Source organism: Triticum aestivum, chromosome 4B (assembly GCF_018294505.1).
Source record: "Triticum aestivum cultivar Chinese Spring chromosome 4B, IWGSC CS RefSeq v2.1, whole genome shotgun sequence".
NCBI classification, from domain to species: Eukaryota; Viridiplantae; Streptophyta; class Magnoliopsida; order Poales; family Poaceae; genus Triticum; species Triticum aestivum.
Window position 1 is genome coordinate 652,556,027 of NC_057804.1, and position 16,949 is coordinate 652,572,975.

Here is a 16,949-nt window from a genome sequence, read left to right on the forward strand (position 1 = left end):
AGACATTTTTTAACACACATAATAAACCCTAATAAATAACTTAGATAAGATGCAACACAAGTACCATTACAATAATAAGTTCACGGACAGTTCATGGACACATGACGAAACATGACACGACAGGACACGACATAGAAAAGCAACAAATAAAAAATGAAACAATCTTCATCTTGATCTCCTCCTTCCACTTTGGCCGCGCGTGCCCCTTCAACACCGTATTCATCTTCACACCTCCTCCTCGTCGTCGTAGGGAAGGGAGTGCATCCCGGCTGGAGTGGGGAAGATGTTCTCATAGTTGGTGTAGATGTTGTAGACGGTGAAGAAGATGGCCTCGCAGCCACACCAAAAAACTTGGCCGAGGAGCTCGCGCGCGTCAAACGGGTTGGTGAAGGTGACCATGAGTAGTAGGAGGATGCCGCCGCGGTCACAAACCTCGTTGAGGGTGAACATCCTCGGTGAGCCCCGTGGGAGGTGGGCATAGCCGGCTCTGAGGAAGGTGCGGGTGAGTTCGACGGAACCCCTCCACCTTGAAAAATCCTACACGCGGAGCTCCCTCTCCACGAGCACGCCCGGTGGGTAGCGCCGCTCTGGCACGACAGGCGGACGACTGAAGGTCGGCCCGTTGAACTGCATGGTCTCGCTTGGGGAGGTCTCGGTCGATTGGGAGTTTGAAGTTGGAGAGAATGGATCGGATCTGGCTTATGGGTGCGAGAGGAAGATGTGCACCCCATTTATAGGCCTGTGGGTGGGAGAGGACGACAGAAAGGATGAGAACGGTGCGTGTGTGAATCCGAACACGTGTGTGTATCCGTTACGCTTTGCACTCTTAATTTTTCCACAAAAACGATGCATGCATAGGGCGCGTGCGTGCATTTGAATCACTGCATAGCTCTTTGACCGGACGGTGCATCTGACTCGTTGAACCACCTAGCTGGCCTCGCTAGCCTAGCGCTCCTAGCATGCCTCGCTCGCCACGCTCGCATGCATGCACGTCGCAGCCTCCCGCGCATGCAAACCCACGTCGCAGCCTATGCACGTCGCCACCTCCCATGCATGCATGCAAGGCCTGGAAAGGCTGAGACGGGCTATTTACTGCGGTCTCAGGCCCAGACAACGAGACGGTCCAACGGTCCATCCAGCGCGCCCGATATTTGTTTAAAAAAAAAGAATCTCCCAGCCAATCAGATTGCATCTCGCGGATCGCCCCCCTCCTCCCCGCAGATTCCTTCTAGAAGGGTTAGATCGACGGCCCTTGTTCAGCACTAGGGTTAGATGTACGGTCCTGGTTCAGCGCTAGGGTTAGCGGGGTTTGGGAGGGGTTTGGAGCAATCAAAGCTATGTTTGACCAGATTTCAAATGAGCATAATAAATTAAATAAAAATTAGAAAAATAAAAAACCTGCGCACATAGTCTTCTTATGTCATATACTAACGATTTAAGTTGATAAACAAGGTTTACATACATTTAAACGATAAGTTCATGTGTATTGTATGATATCTCGAGTATCTCAAACTCTTTTGTATGAAGTGAAGAGAAGTGTTTTGGGGAAATAAACATGAAAATTTCAAAAAACTCACCACATCTTCATTTTAGTGTGACTAAGAAGGATCCAGGCTTAGTTTTTCATTTTGATGTTTTACACTTATTTAAATCTTGGTCAAAGTTAAGTTTGACCAGAATTGAAATGAGCAAAACAAATTTAAAAAAAATCAAAAAATGGAAAAACCAGCGCACATAGTCCGTATATATAGAATATATAGAATATATGTTTAGGAAAGTTATTTGGCTGATTTAGACAAGGTCGAAAAAAACCTTGCTTAGAAATGAGGTCGTTTACCCTACCTTTGGACCCCTCATTTTAGCACATTTTTCATGAAAATTTCAAAAACCTCACCACAGCTTCATTTTGGATTGACTAAGAAGGATCCAGGCTTAGTTCTTCATTTTGATGTTTTAGACTTGTTTAAATCTTGGTCAAAGTTAGGTTTGACCAGAATTCAAATGAGCAAAACAAAATTAAAAAATCAAAAAAAGGAAAAACCACGTGCTCATTCAAACATCATCCAACATATTTAAACATCATGTCAAACATAGTTCTAACATAGGTCCAACATCATCCAACAGAAATACAACATTATTCATAATGTTTCATAATTATTCACATATAGCGTTCGGGCTTCTGTCTGTTCCTTGAGCTTCTTGCCATCTGTTTGCTCCTCGTGCACCTTGTCCTAATTGCTTCTTCTCTTCTCCTCTTGGTTGTCGGTACCTTGTGCAATGTAACGCCCCGGATTTGATGCGCCAGGTGTCCGCCAGTTATTCGCCGTCGTTGCCATGTCATTTCCTTGCGTGTTGCATTTTGCCATGTCATCATGTGCATCTCATTTTGCATACGTGTTCGACTCATGCATCCGAGCATTTTCTCCGTTGTCCGTTTTGCAATCCGGCACTCCTATGTCATCCGGCGTCCCCTTCTTGTCTATTTTCACGTTCGGGTTTTAAACTTTCTCGGAATGGCCCGAGGGTTTCCAAGCGGCCTTGGTACATCACCGGTAGACCGCCTGTCAAGTTTCGTGCCATTTGGAGGTCGTTTGATACTCCAACGGTTAACCGGGAAACCGTAAAGGCCTCTTTTGTGTGCAGCCCAACACCCCTCCAAAGTGGCCAAATAACCCATCCAAACCCCCTCCATCCTCTCGGCCGTTCGATCACGATCACGTGGCCGAAAACCGCTCCTCATTTGGACTCTCCTAGCTCCGTCTAGCTATAAATAGGTCCTCCCCCTCCATTTTTCGCGGATAAACCCTAGCCTCCTCTTCCTCCGCGCCGTCGGACGTTTCTTCCCCGCCGCACCGGACATGTCCGCCGCCGCCTCAGCGAATCGGGCGCCGCCACGTGTCCCCGTGCCCCGCCTCTCTCTCCTCCGCCGCCGCGGCCCGCGAGGCCCACGGCCGGCCCGCTCGCGCCCGCGCTGGACCCGAGCCGTGCCCGCCCGCCGCCGGTCCGCCGCGCCTGCCCCGCCGCCGTGCCACGGTTTCCCCGCCGCCGTCGTGCCCTCCCCACCGCTGGGTCGTCACCGGAGTGCGCCGCCCGGGCAGATCCGCGCCCCTCGCCGCCTTCGCCACCGTCCGCCGCCGTCGGTGGCCTCAACCTCCTCCATCGCGCCCGCCGCCGGCCGGATTCGGCCAGATCCAGTCCGGGGCCACCTCCCCGCGCCGTCCTCGATCTCGCCGGAGACCTCCTCGGCCACAACTCCGGCGAGAATCACCGCCGCATTGATATCCGTGCCCGATCCAGATCTGAACAAGGTTGACCCCGAGATTTCCCTAAGTCCCGAGTTTTCATCATTTTGTTGCCCTGTTCATAGCATCATATCTCCTTGCATACTGCTCTGTTTTGCATGCATGATATGTCGAAATGTTCATGGAAAGATGATCCTCATTTAATTCTATTGTGCCATGCTCGTTTGAGTCCATCTTGACGCCCTAATCATCGTTGCAAGAGTGCTATATGATTTTAACCTGCTGAGACTGTTATAACTTGATGATTTGTCTTTTTCGTTGCATTTTGTGTGTGCATCCTATGAGCATGAGATCTACATGTGTTTTGTGCTACATCATGCCATCTTTATAGAGGTGCAATCCATGTATTTTTGTGAGTCTTGTAGTGAGTGCATCGAGCTCGTGAAGTAGGGTACTTGCTGTTGCTGTTTTACTAGTCTGAATCTGCTATATCATGATGCTATGTAAACTTGCTGCTACAAGTCATTCTGTGCATAATATGGAGATGTTCACTAAGGATGTTTTGTCATAAATGTCATGCTCTATCCATTAATGCCCCTGGTTGCATTTATAGCCTGCTGTAACTTGTTGTTATCTTGCTCCAAACTTGCTAAATAATGTTGATGTCAGCCTGTTAACTTTAAGTTCAATGTTGCCATGATTGTTGTTAGTGATCCAAGAATGCTATGAACTTTATCTTGCCAGGTTTAGCTTTATAAATATGCCATCATACTGTTGGTCACATTGCCATGCCATTTATTGATCCGTGGTGAGTGGTACAAGCTCACCAACATGCCTACTTATTGTTGTTCCTGCCATGTATGAATCTGTCATATCACTTGCTATGTTTACATGGGTGCCATCCTATTTTCTGTGCCCTTTTGGCTCATGGTCAGTAAGGGGATTTTGTTATATGCAATTAGTAGATTCATGCCATGCCTTTGTTTGCCATGATATTTTCTTGTAACATGTTGTTTGATAGCTCTAAAGATTGCAACCTGATGTTATTTCTGCTAAGTCTGAAACTGTTATTATTTGCAATCTTGTCATGTCTTTTTGAGCATGTTATAATGCTTTCTGGAGATAGCTCAGTGTTCATGTTTTGTCATGCTTTACCTGTACTTCATACTCATGCCTTTTGTTCTTATGTTGGGGTGATGTAACTTGTTGTTTTGATGCTTGCAAGATGCCTAGTTGCTGCTTTGGACAGATTGTTGTCATATCTTGTTTGGAGTGTATGTGTTGAACTGTTGCTCCGTTTTGAGTGTGCTCTATATGAAACTTGCTTGTTTTTGCATGAAGTTTCATATTATCATGTTGCATCCTTGTTTTGAGGTGTTTGCTTGATGTTTAGATGCATTTAGCATCAATGCCATGTTTAACTTGTTTTGCTCATATCTTATAGGCCGTAACTCCGAACTAAATGAACTTTATATGTAACTTGACTATATTTTCATGTAGATCCTCTTGGCGCTCTTTAACTTGCTGTTTAACAACTTCAACTTAATGTTTGGTCAGATCTGGACCAACTTCGCAACTTGCATATGAGGACTTACCGAAATTGTTATATGTTGTTTCCGGCCTCATTTAAACTTGCTTTGATGTGTTGCTCTTGTATGCTTCATCTCTTGCCATGAGTAGCTTCATGTAGCCTTGTCATGCATCATGCTTGGTTGTGCATCATGTCATGTATATGTGTGGTGTGTTTACCATGTTGTGTGCTTCTTCTCGATAGTTCCTGTTTCATTGCGATCGTGAGGATTCATTCGTCTACGCTTGGTTCGGCTTCATCTGTTCGTCTTCTTCATGGCCTCGTTCTTCTTCCTTGCGGGATTTCAGGCAAGATGACCGCTACCCTGGATCTCACTACTATCATTGCTATGCTAGTTGCTTCGTTCAATCGCTATGTTGCGCTTCCTATCACTTGTTCTTCAAGCCTCCCCAAATTGCCATGAACCTCTAACCTTTGACACCCTTCCTAGCAAACCGTTGTTTGGCTATGTTACCGCTTTGCTCAGATCCTCTTATAGCATTGTTAGTTGCAGGTGAAGTTGAAGATTGCTTCATGGTGGACAGGGTTATGTTGGGATATCACAATATCTCTTATATTATTAATACATCTATATACTTGGTAAAGGGTGGAAGGCTCGGCCTTATGCCTGGTGTTTTGTTCCACTCTTGCCGCCCTAGTTTCCGTCATATCGGTATTATGTTCCCGGATTTTGCGTCCCTAACGCGGTTGGGTGATTTATGGGACCCCCTTGACAGTTTGCTTTGAATAAAACTCCTCCAGCAAGGCCCAACCTTGGTTTTACCATTTGCCTCACCACCACCTACTTTTCTCTTGGGAGTCGCCCTCTCGAGGCTCATCTTTATTTTAGCCCCCCAGGGCCAGTGCTTCTCTAAGTGCTGGTCCGAACCGGGCAGACTGCGGGGCCACCTCAGGGCAACTCGAGGGTTGGTTTTACTCGTAGGCTGGCCTATCCGGTGTTGCCCTGAGAACAAGATATGTGGAGCTCCTATCGGGATTGTCGGCACATCGGGCGGGTTTGCTGGTCTTGTTTTACCATTGTCGAAATGTCTTGTAAACCAGGATTCCGAGACTGATCGGGTCTTACTGGGAGAAGGAATATCCTTCGTTGATCGCGAGAGCTTATCATGGGCTAAGTTGGGACACCCCTGCAGGGTATAAACTTTCGAGAGCCATGCCCGCGGTTATTTGGCAGATGGGAATTTGTTAATATCCGCTTGTAGATAACTTGACACCAGATCCGAATTAAAATGCATCAACCGCGTGTGTAGCCGTGATGGTCTCTTTTCGGCGGAGTCCGGGAAGTGAACACGGTTTTTGGGTTATGTTTGACGTAAGTAGGAGTTCAAGATCACCTCTTGATCATTGCTAGCTTCACAGCCATTCCTTTGCTTCTCTTCTCGGTCTTATTTGCGTATGTTAGCCACCATATCATGCTTAGTCGCTGCTGCAACCTCACCATTTACCCCTTCCTTTCCCATTAAGCTTTGCTAGTCTTGATACCCATGGTAATGGGATTGCTGAGTCCTCGTGGCTCACAGATTACTACAACCACAGTTGTAGGTATAGGTTATGCGATGATCATGACACGAGAGCGATGTTTTCTTGTTTTGAAGTTTGTCTTCTGCTTCTTCTTCGATCAGGGGATAGGTTCCAGGTCGGCAGCCTGGGCTAGCAGGGTGGATGTCGTTTGAGTTTCTGTTTGTGTTTCATCCGTAGACAGATGGTGCTCTTATGTAAGATGATGTTGTATTCGTGTGGCTTTGTATGCCTTTTGTATGTATCCCTATCTATTATGTAATGTTGATGTAATGATATCCACCTTGCAAAAGCGTCTTCAAGATGCGCTTCTATCCTTGGTGGGAACTTCGAGTTCCTTTTGGATAGGGTCGCATCTTGGGCGTGACAAGTTGGTATCAGAGCCTCGACCGACCATAGGAACCCCCTTGTTTGATCGTGTAGTTTGGCCGTTGTTGAGTCAAGAAAAAAAACTGTTTTCGGAGTCTAGTTGTATCGGAGAGTAGGAATTCTTTTTACTCCTCAGCCTCTTCGTCGCTCTGGTGAGGAATCTTGACGTAGGTGTTTTGAATTACTCCTCTTCCCGCTCAAATTTTTCTTTAGGATCACGTGGTTAGTTTCGTGAGTTGTCCATCCTCTTTTGTCCGGTGCATCACTCGTCAAGTCGACTCGAACCTCCTTGTCTTTCGCGAGATCAAGCCTCAGTTCTTCCTCCGACGTTGTTGTTTTTCCTGTCTGAAGTTGTCTTTGTTTTTCCCACCCACCCACCCCTTTTTCTTCTTGGAGTCATAGTCCGTAATCAAGTATTCATCCTACTCGTGCAAAGTCTTTGCTTTCTTTCCTCAATGATTTTAACCGGTGTTTTTCTCTTCAAGTTATTCATCGGTTTCTTCCCTTCCAGTTGCCTTTGTTTTCCCGCCCTCCCACCCTCTTCTTCTCGGAGCCTGAGTCTGTTTCGACCATCAATTTCATTCGTGTGGAGCCTCTTCAGTCTTCCCTCAATTATTTCAACCGGTGAATTCTCGTCTCGTTCGTCATTCTTCATATCTTTTCTTTTCCGGTGCATTCAATTCAAGTTTTTCGGGTTGATCACATTCTTTTCCTTGGTTAAAGTGTTCTCCTTGCTCGTTTGCCTCTCGCCATTCAATCATTCTGGAGTTCAGAAGACATCTCAGGAGATTCGTCGGTGTTCCAATTAATTCGAGGTTGTCACCTCATTCAAATATTTCAATTGTTTCGGTGCATCATCTATCTGTTCAACACCGCTTTCCAACAGTGTTTTTATTTTTAGTGGGCCCTAACCCACAGGTCTTTTCCCAGGATCCTACCCGACTCTTCTAATTCTCCCGGAGTTATTCTCAAATTCCTTTTTAGTGTGACGTAAGAATGGATCCCATCAGTCACATGCCTTCTCCAATATCTCGTTCAAATTCTTTTCATTGTTGACTCAACCTTTTTGGTTTTTTCATTCTCCCGGAGTATCTCAGTAATTTTGGTGGTGTTTTCTGTCGTCATTTCAAGACCGAAGAAAAGTTTTTCCTCTAAAGCTTGTCTGTTCTCTCGAAGATTCGCGGTTCTATCTTCATGTTATCCTCTCGAATTAATTTGTCAGATATTCCTTTTCTTACCCATCCGGAGTATGTCAGAAGTTGTTTTTCCATTTCTTTTCATCGGAGGCCATCATTCCAGAAGAATTCTTTGTCCTCACATTTCAGCTACCGTTATCCAATTATCCCGGTGCTTCGTTCAAGTACTTCAATCAGTTCGCGATCCCTTCGTTATCTTGTCTCTTAATTCCCTCAAGTATCTTTGTGCTTTTCTAATTTTTCCCGGTGATTCATACTCTTTCATCAGTCATTTTTGAATTCTTACGGTGATTCATTCAAGATTCTTTTTGTTTGATACCATATTAATTCATTCATTCTTTCCAATCCTACCGGTGGTTCATGAAGACTTTCTCAAGTTTTGTGCTATACCCCTTAATCCTTTTCAAGAAGAATAAGTAGTATGCAAAATCCATTGCTTGCCATCAATTTAATTTGATGAAGGATGAGCATACAATAAATCTTATTCTTATTTCATCCAAGTGAGTAATCCCTTCCTTCGGAGTTTGTTCTTGATGAATAAATTCTAGTTTCATGTATTTTTATCTTTTATTTTCCGGAGTTCAAATTTCCTTGGCCATCTCGTAGGAACCTCCATCTAAATCATCGCAAGGCTCATCTTATTCTTTCATCCTTTATTCCATCTCATCATCCTTTTGTTACCGGAGTTCTTCACGGTGGGTTGTCATGATTTAATTCATTCTTCAAGAGTTCATCAAGATTCTTGTTGGTGGAGTTCAAGTATCTTTTCTTCTCGTGTCTCGAAGTGTAATTAATTCTCCGTATTTTTTTGAAGTGGAGTTTTGCATTTCTTCGTTTTTCTAAGCTATCCAATCATTTCTGTTTGAGGCCGGTTATCACCTTATGATCTTGAGATGTTACCTATAAGACCACAACAAGCTTATTCTTTTCGTTATTGATTTTCTCAACAACTCCGTTTAAACCTTCCTTCTAAAGATAATTTCAATTCCATTCGTGGCACAAGTTGTCATTTTCTTCTCCGTTCTTTTCATTCAAAATTTTCAATTCTTTCTGGACGTTTTGTGTCATGTCTTCATCAAGTATCATTCCATCCTCTCAAGTTCATGTTCTATTCCTTCCATTTTCAGCCGGAGTGCTGCCTAAATCCTTTCAGTCTTATTCGTTTCTTATCTCGTTCTAACTGGAGTGGTTTCATAGTCTATCTGATTTTGTGAGCTTTCGATTCTCGTCATTCTCGTCGTTCCTCTCTTCTTCTCGAGTGCTCTCGATTCTTTGCTTCTTCTCTTGAGTTCTTCTTTCACTCATCCCTTTTCCCCTTCCGTCTCAGTCCTAAGATCTCGGGACGAGATCTCTTGTTAGTGGAGGAGCGTTGTAATGCCCCGGATTCGATGCGCCAGGTGTCCGCCAGTTATTCGCCGTCGTTGCCATGTCATTTTCTTGCGTGTTGCATTTTGCCATGTCATCATGTGCATCTCATTTTGCATACGTGTTCATCTCATGCATCCGAGCATTTTCCCCGTTGTCCGTTTTGCAATCCGGCAATCCTATGTCATCCGGCGTCCCCTTCTTGTCTATTTTCACGTGCGGGTGTTAAACTTTCTCGGAATGGCCTGAGGGTTGCCAAGCGGCCTTGGTACATCACCCGTAGACCGCCTGTCAAGTTTCGTGCCATTTGGAGGTCGTTTGATACTCCAACGGTTAACCGGGAAACAGTAAAGGCCTCTTTTGTGTGCAGCCCAACACCCCTCCAAAGTGGCCAAATAACCCATCCAAACCCCCTCCATCCTCTCGGCCGTTCGATCACGATCGTGTGGCCGAAAACCGCTCCTCATTTGGACTCTCCTAGCTCCCTCTAGCTATAAATAGGTCCTCCCCCTCCATTTTTCGCGGATAAACCCTAGCCTCCTCTTCCTCCGCGCCGCCGGACGTTTCTTCCCCGCCGCACCGGACATGTCCTCCGCCGCCTTAGCGAATCGGGCACCGCCACATGTCCCCGTGCCCCGCCTCTCTCTCCTCCACCGCCCGGCCCGCGAGGCCCACGGTCGGCCCGCTCGCGCCCGCGCTGGGCCCGAGCCGTGCCCGCCCGCCGCCGCGCCACGGCTTCCCCGCCGCCGTCGTGCCCTCCCCGCCGCCGGGTCATCCCCGGAGTGCGCCGCCCAGGCAGATCCGCGCCCCGCGCCACCTTCGCCACCGTTCGCCGCCGCTGGTGGCCTCCCCTCCTCCACCGCGCCCGCCGCCAGCCGGATCCGGCCAGATCCGGTCCGGGGCCACCTCCCCACGCCGTCCTCGACCTCGCTGGAGACCTCCTCGGCCCCAACTCCGGCGAGATCCACCGCCGCATCGATATCCGTGCCCGATCCAGATCTGAACAAGGTTGACCCCGAGATTTCCCTAAGTCCCGAGTTTTCATCATTTTGTTGCTCTGTTCATAGCATCATATCTCCTTGCATACTGCTCTGTTTTGCATGCGTGATACGTAAAAATGTTCATGGAGAGATTCTCTTCATTTCATTCCATTGTGCCATGCTCCTTTGAGTCCATCTTGATGCCCTAATCATCGTTGCAAGAGTGCTATATGATGTTAACCTGCTGAGACTGTTATAACTTGATGATTTGTCTTTTTCGTTGCATTTTGTGTGTGCATCCTATAAGCATGAGCTCTACATGTGTTTTGTGCTACATCATGACATCTTTATATAGGTGCAATCCGTGTATTTTTGTGAGTCTTGCAGTGAGTGCATCAAGCTCGTGAAGTAGGGTACTTGCTGTTGCTGTTTTACTAGTCTGAATCTGCTATATCATGATGCTATGTAAACCTGCTGCTACAAGTCATTCTATGCATAATCTGGAGATGTTCACTAAGGATGTTTTGTTATACATGTCCTGATCTATCCATTAATGCCCCGGGTTGCATTTATAGCCTGCTGTAACTTGTTATATTACTCCAAACTTGCTAAATTATGTTGCTGTCAGCCTGTTAACTTTAAGTTCAATGTTGCCATGATTGTTGTTAGTGATCCAAGCATGCTATGAACTTGATCTTGCCATGTTTAGCTTAATAAATATTCCATCTTACTGTTGGCCATCTTGCCATGCATGTATTGCTCTGTGGTGAGTGGTACAAGCTCACGAACATGCCTACTTATTGTTGTTCCTGCCATGTATGAATCTGTCATATCACTTGCTATGTTTACATGGGTGCCATCATATTTTCTGTGCCTGTTTGGCTCATGGTCATTAAGGGACTTTTGTTATATGCAATTAGTAGATTCATGCCATGCCTTTGTTTTCCATTATATGTTCTTGTAACATGTAGTTTGATAGCTCTAAAAATTGCAACCTGATGTTATTTCTGCTAAGTCTGAAACTGTTATTATTTGCAATGTTGCCATGTCCTTTTGAGCATGTTATAGTGTTTTCTGGAGATAGCTCAGTGTCCATGTTTTATCATGCTTTACATGTACTTCATGTGCATGCCTTTTGTTCTTATGTTGGGATGATGTAACTTGTTGTTTTGATGCTTGCAAGATGCCTACTTGCTGTTTTGGACAGATTGTTGTCATATCTTGTTTGGAGTGTATGTGTTGAACCGTTGCTTCGTTTTGAGTGTGCTCTATATGAAACTTGCTTGTTTTTGCATGAAGTTTCATATTATCATGTTGCCTCCTTGTTTTGAGGTGTTTGCTTGATGTTTAGATGCATTTAGCATCAATGCCATGTTTAACTTGTTTTGCTCATATCTTCTAGGCCGTAGCTCCGAACTAAATGAACTTGATATGTAACTTGACTAGATTTTCGTGTAGATCCTCTTGGTGCTCTTTAACTTGCTGTTTAACAACTTTAACTTAATGTTTGTTCAGATCTGGACCAACTTCGAAACTTGCATATGAGGACTTACTGGAATTGTTATATGTTGTTTCCGGCCTCATTTAAACATGCTTTGATGTGTTGCTCTTGTATGCTTCATCTCTTGCCATCAGTAGCTTCATGTAGCCTTGTCATGCATCATGCTTGGTTGTGCATCACGTCATGTATATGTGTGGTGTGTTTACCATGTTGTGTGCTTCTTCTCGATAGTTCCTGTTTCGTTGCGATCGTGAGGATTCGTTCGTCTACGCTTGGTTCGGCTTCATCCGTTCGTCTTCTTCATGGCCTCGTTCTTCTTCCTTGCGGGATTTCAGGCAAGATGACCGCTACCCTGGATGTCAGTACTATCATTGCTATGCGAGTTGCTTCGTTCTATCGCTACGCTGCGCTTCCTATCACTTGTTCTTGAAGCCTCCCCAAATTGCCATGAACCTCTAACCTTTGACACCCTTCCTAGCAAACCGTTGGTTGGCTATGTTACCGCTTTGCTCAGGCCCTCTTATAGCGTTGTTAGTTGCAGGTGAAGTTGAAGATTGCTTCATGGTGGACAGGATTATGTTGGGATATCACAATATCTCTTATATTATTAATGCATCTATATATTTGGTAAAGGCTGGAAGGCTCGGCCTTATGCCTGGTGTTTTGTTCCACTCTTGCCGCCCTAGTTTCCGTCATATCAGTATTATGTTCCTGGATTTTGCGTCCCTAACGCGGTTGGGTTATTTATGGGACCCCCTTGACAGTTTGCTTTGAATAAAACTCCTCCAGCAAGGCCCAACCTTGGTTTTACCATTTGCCTCACCACCACCTACTTTTCCCTTGGGAGTCGCTCTCTCAAGGGTCATCTTTATTTTAGCCCCCCCGGGCCAGTGCTTCTCTAAGTGCTGGTCCGAACCGGGCAGACTGCGGGGCCACCTCGGGGCAACTCGAGGGTTGGTTTTACTCGTAGGCTGACCTATCCGGTGTTGCCCTGAGAACGAGATATGTGTAACTCCTATCGGGATTGTCGGCACATCGGGCGGCTTTGCTGGTCTTGTTTTACCATTGTCAAAATGTGTTGTAAACCGGGATTCCGAGACTGATCGGGTCTTCTTGGGAGAAGGAATATCCTTCATTGATCGCGAGAGCTTATCATGGGTTAAGTTGGGACACCCCTGCAGGGTATAAACTTTCGAGAGCCGTGCCCGCGGTTATGTGGCAGATGGGAATTTGTTAATGTCCGATTGTAGATAACTTGACACCAGATCCGAATTAAAACGCATCAACCGCATGTGTAGCCGTGATGGTCTCTTTTCGGCGGAGTCCGGGAAGTGAACACGGTTTTTGGGTTATGTTTGACGTAAGTAGGAGTTCAGGATCACCTCTTGATCATTGGTAGCTTCACGACCGTTCCTTTGCTTCTCTTCTCGGTCTTATTTGCGTATGTTAGCCACCATATCATGCTTAGTTGCTGCTGCAACCTCACCATTTACCCCTTCCTTTCCCATTAAGCTTTGCTAGTCTTGATACCCATGGTAATGGGATTGCTGAGTCCTCGTGGCTCATAGATTACTACAACAACATTTGCAGGTACAGGTTATGCGATGATCATGACGCGAGAGCGATGTTTTCTTGTTTTGAAGTTCGTCTTCCGCTTCTTCTTCAATCAGGGGATAGGTTCCAGGTCGGCAGCCTGGGTTAGCAGGGTGGATGTCGTTTGAGTTTCTGTTTGTGTTTCATCCGTAGACGGATGGTGCTCTTATGTAAGATGATGTTGTATTCGTGTGGCTTTGTATGCCTTTTGTATGTATCCCTATCTATTATGTAAGGGACATTTACATCTGTGCCCCTAACTCGAACCCACTACTCAGATTTGCCCCTAATTTTAAAGCATGCTCAAATTTGCCCCTCCGCCGTTAAGTCACTACTCAGAAATGCCCTTCCGTACAAAACTGTAGCACTTTCCGTCGAATACTGTAGCACTTTCCGTCTTCTACAGTACACATGGGCCTTTGACGGTCAAAGGCCTTTGACTGGACGGAAGGGCATTTCTGAGTAGGTGGTTCGAGTTAGGTGCAAAAATGCAAATGGCCCATTATGTAATGTTGATGTAATGATATCCACCTTGCAAAAGTGTCTTCAAGATGCGCTTCTATCCTTGGTGGGAACTTCGAGTTCCTTTAGGATAGGGTCGCATCTTGAAACCTATCATAGAGCTGTGCAAAATATAAAGGGTAATGAGATCATGTCAAGTGACCCATAAATGTACAATAGTATTTGACCCTTGCAAGATTTACATACCTAGCAGAACTCACAACAACAGAAGGTTGGTCACCATTTGGAGCCTCACTTGGATCATCATTTGGAGCCTCACTTGGATCACCATGATCATCATTTGGAGCCTCACTTGGATCACCATGATCATCATTTGGAGCCTCACTTGGATCACCATGATCACTATTTGGAGCCTCACTTGGATCACCATGATCAGTATTTGGATCCTCACTTGGATCATCGCCAAAATCATGCGGCTGTTGACCATCATCATTTCGAACCTCGTCAAAATCCTCATCTGATGCAACCGGCTGCTGTCCATCATTTTCATCGAAGCCTTCATCAAAACTCTCTCCGAATGCTGGATCTACTGTGTTATCACAATACTTACCGAAATGACCAGACCCACCCCATCTTGTGCACTTACGCTTCCTCGCTCCAAGTCCAGCTCCTTCGCTGCGAGGTCTGATTCGACTCTTCCTTGGTCTACATGCTGCTCTCTTTAGAACTGGAGCGCAAAGCTTGAATCCAGGGTCCACCATGTCCCATTGTTGTTTTCCCTCCATAGCAGGCAAGGCATAAGCATATGTGGCTTTGAACCTTGCAACAGAGTAGTAATCATGCACATACTGCTGAATGTTCCCTCCTGGACCTAGGAGAGAAGTGATGAAAAACAAGGCATGAATGCATGGCAACCCAGTTATCTGCCATTGCCTACAACTGCAAGTTCTAGCTTCTAAATCCACTGGATATCTCCATTCCCTCTTCTCTTTATCCAAATATGATATCTCTGCTGTGGTACCCAAGCAAAGAGTCATGTTCATTTCCATGCCTGTTGTTTTCTGCATCAGTTCATTCATCACGGCAGGGATGATAATGTGGCCCATGAATTTTGCCTCGGCTATTCCTGCACGATAATGAAATTTCTGCATGTATTCTATCCTTATCCTGTCCAGCAAATCCACCACATAATGACCCTTTAGTTTCCGGATCGTTGAGTTGAAAGACTCTGCTAGATTATTGTGCACATAGTCAACTTTGCTCAATTCACTGAATTGGCTTCTGGCCCATAACTTGGAGTGGTGTGTTTCCAAGTATTCTTTCACTTTGGGATTCATGTATAACTGCCTCAAGTGGTAGTTGTGCTTCTTCACACTACAAGTCAAAGATGATGGCCATAAATTGTCGGTATACACCTTTCCTTTGAATTTCTTCATGAAATTTGCAGCAAGGTGACGCATGCATTCCCTATGCTCTACTCCAGGGAACACATTGTCCACGGCCACTTCTAAACCTTTGCAGGCATCTGTATGAATGACCAACCCATTGGGATGTGCAATAGCCCGGCGCAGATTATGCAAAAACCAAGTCCAGCTCTCCTCAGACTCTGTCTCCTGCACACCGTAGGCAACTGGAAATACAAAACTATGTGCATCAACCGCACAAGCTGCTACTAACTGCCCTTTAAACCTCCCTGTGAGAAAAGTGGCATCAATAGCCAAATAAGGCCTGCAACCTGCCAAAAAAATCCGGTGACAAGCCTCAAAGCAGACAAAAACCCTCCTAAAGCATTCCTTGGTCTTTGTCACTCCCCTGAATGTGTACTCCATGGTGTGGTGATCAATATCTCCAATACTACCTGGGCTTGTCCTCTCCACTTCACCTTTGAATGAATACAACAATTGAAAACTTCCTTGCCAGTTACCATAAATAGAATCCATAGCATGTTGTTTACCATTGAACAACCTCATGTATGGTAAATCTATATTGAATTTATCTTTGATGTTCTTCTGCAATTCCTTTGGACCCACTTGCTGGTTTTATTTCACCCACTTCTTTACTTCTTCTGCCACCCATCTTGACTTGGCTCTACTGATTGTATCCTTCCTAAGGGTTGATTCCTGGCATGTGTGCTTAAAAGGGTTCACTTTGACCTGAACATTAGTGCTATTTCTCATTTTAGATGCGAGCAGCCTCCGTGGACAACCCTCAGTCGGACAGTGCACTCTGTAACGTACTTGATCGCTCTTGTCAACTTTGAAAGTACGTTCTACCTTGATGCAGTATGTCACAAGTGCATTTCTACACTCATTCATGGATGCAAAAACTGTACCTTCTTCCAAATGAGGGTTCAAAAGGTCCCTTTCAACAGCTGCAAGGTCTTCGTCCTCACCCACCGCGTCATCATCCACACGGACTGCATTGTGATCCTCATCTTGGTTATCAGCCCGAGGTGCCCGTCGTAAATTCTGAATAACATCAGAATATAGCTTCTCTTCATCAACCCCAGAATTGTAGTCATCAGGCTCCACTTCAAGGGGGACCCTACTGCTGTTGCCCACACTTGTCGAGCCACCACGTCGCCGTGCACCAACTGAACTGTTCTGGCTAGAGATGCCATTACCACGACTTGGTTCTCCCCGAGATGTTGCACCCGTCATCCTAGGTCCAAATGCCTGCTCAAGCACATCAACTTGCAGGCTCACATGAAAATTATCTTTCTCTTTATGCCTAACAAACATGGTAGCTAGCTCTTCATCATTACTAAATGTCACCCATTTCTTTTCCCCATCATAGTATTTGTATACCACTTCATCAAGCAAACCCCAAGGATATTGGCTACAAATTACCTCCCCAAATTGTCTGAAACTCCAATTACTAGCCATTGGCAACCGATAATCAAAACCTCCTTGGTATTTCTTCTGATCCTTTGGATCGAACGTGTACCGGTCCCTTCTAATGTGCATCAAGAAAGCAAAACGCAACTCCATCCTAACCGGCGAAAAACAGAGACGCAATCAGCACACTAATTGGGCAAACCTACTCGAATCGAGTGTTCAAATGCACAACTAAGCTCAATCTAAACAGGAGGCGAGACTTACCCCTCGGGAACCCAGTCGTGGACGCGGCGGA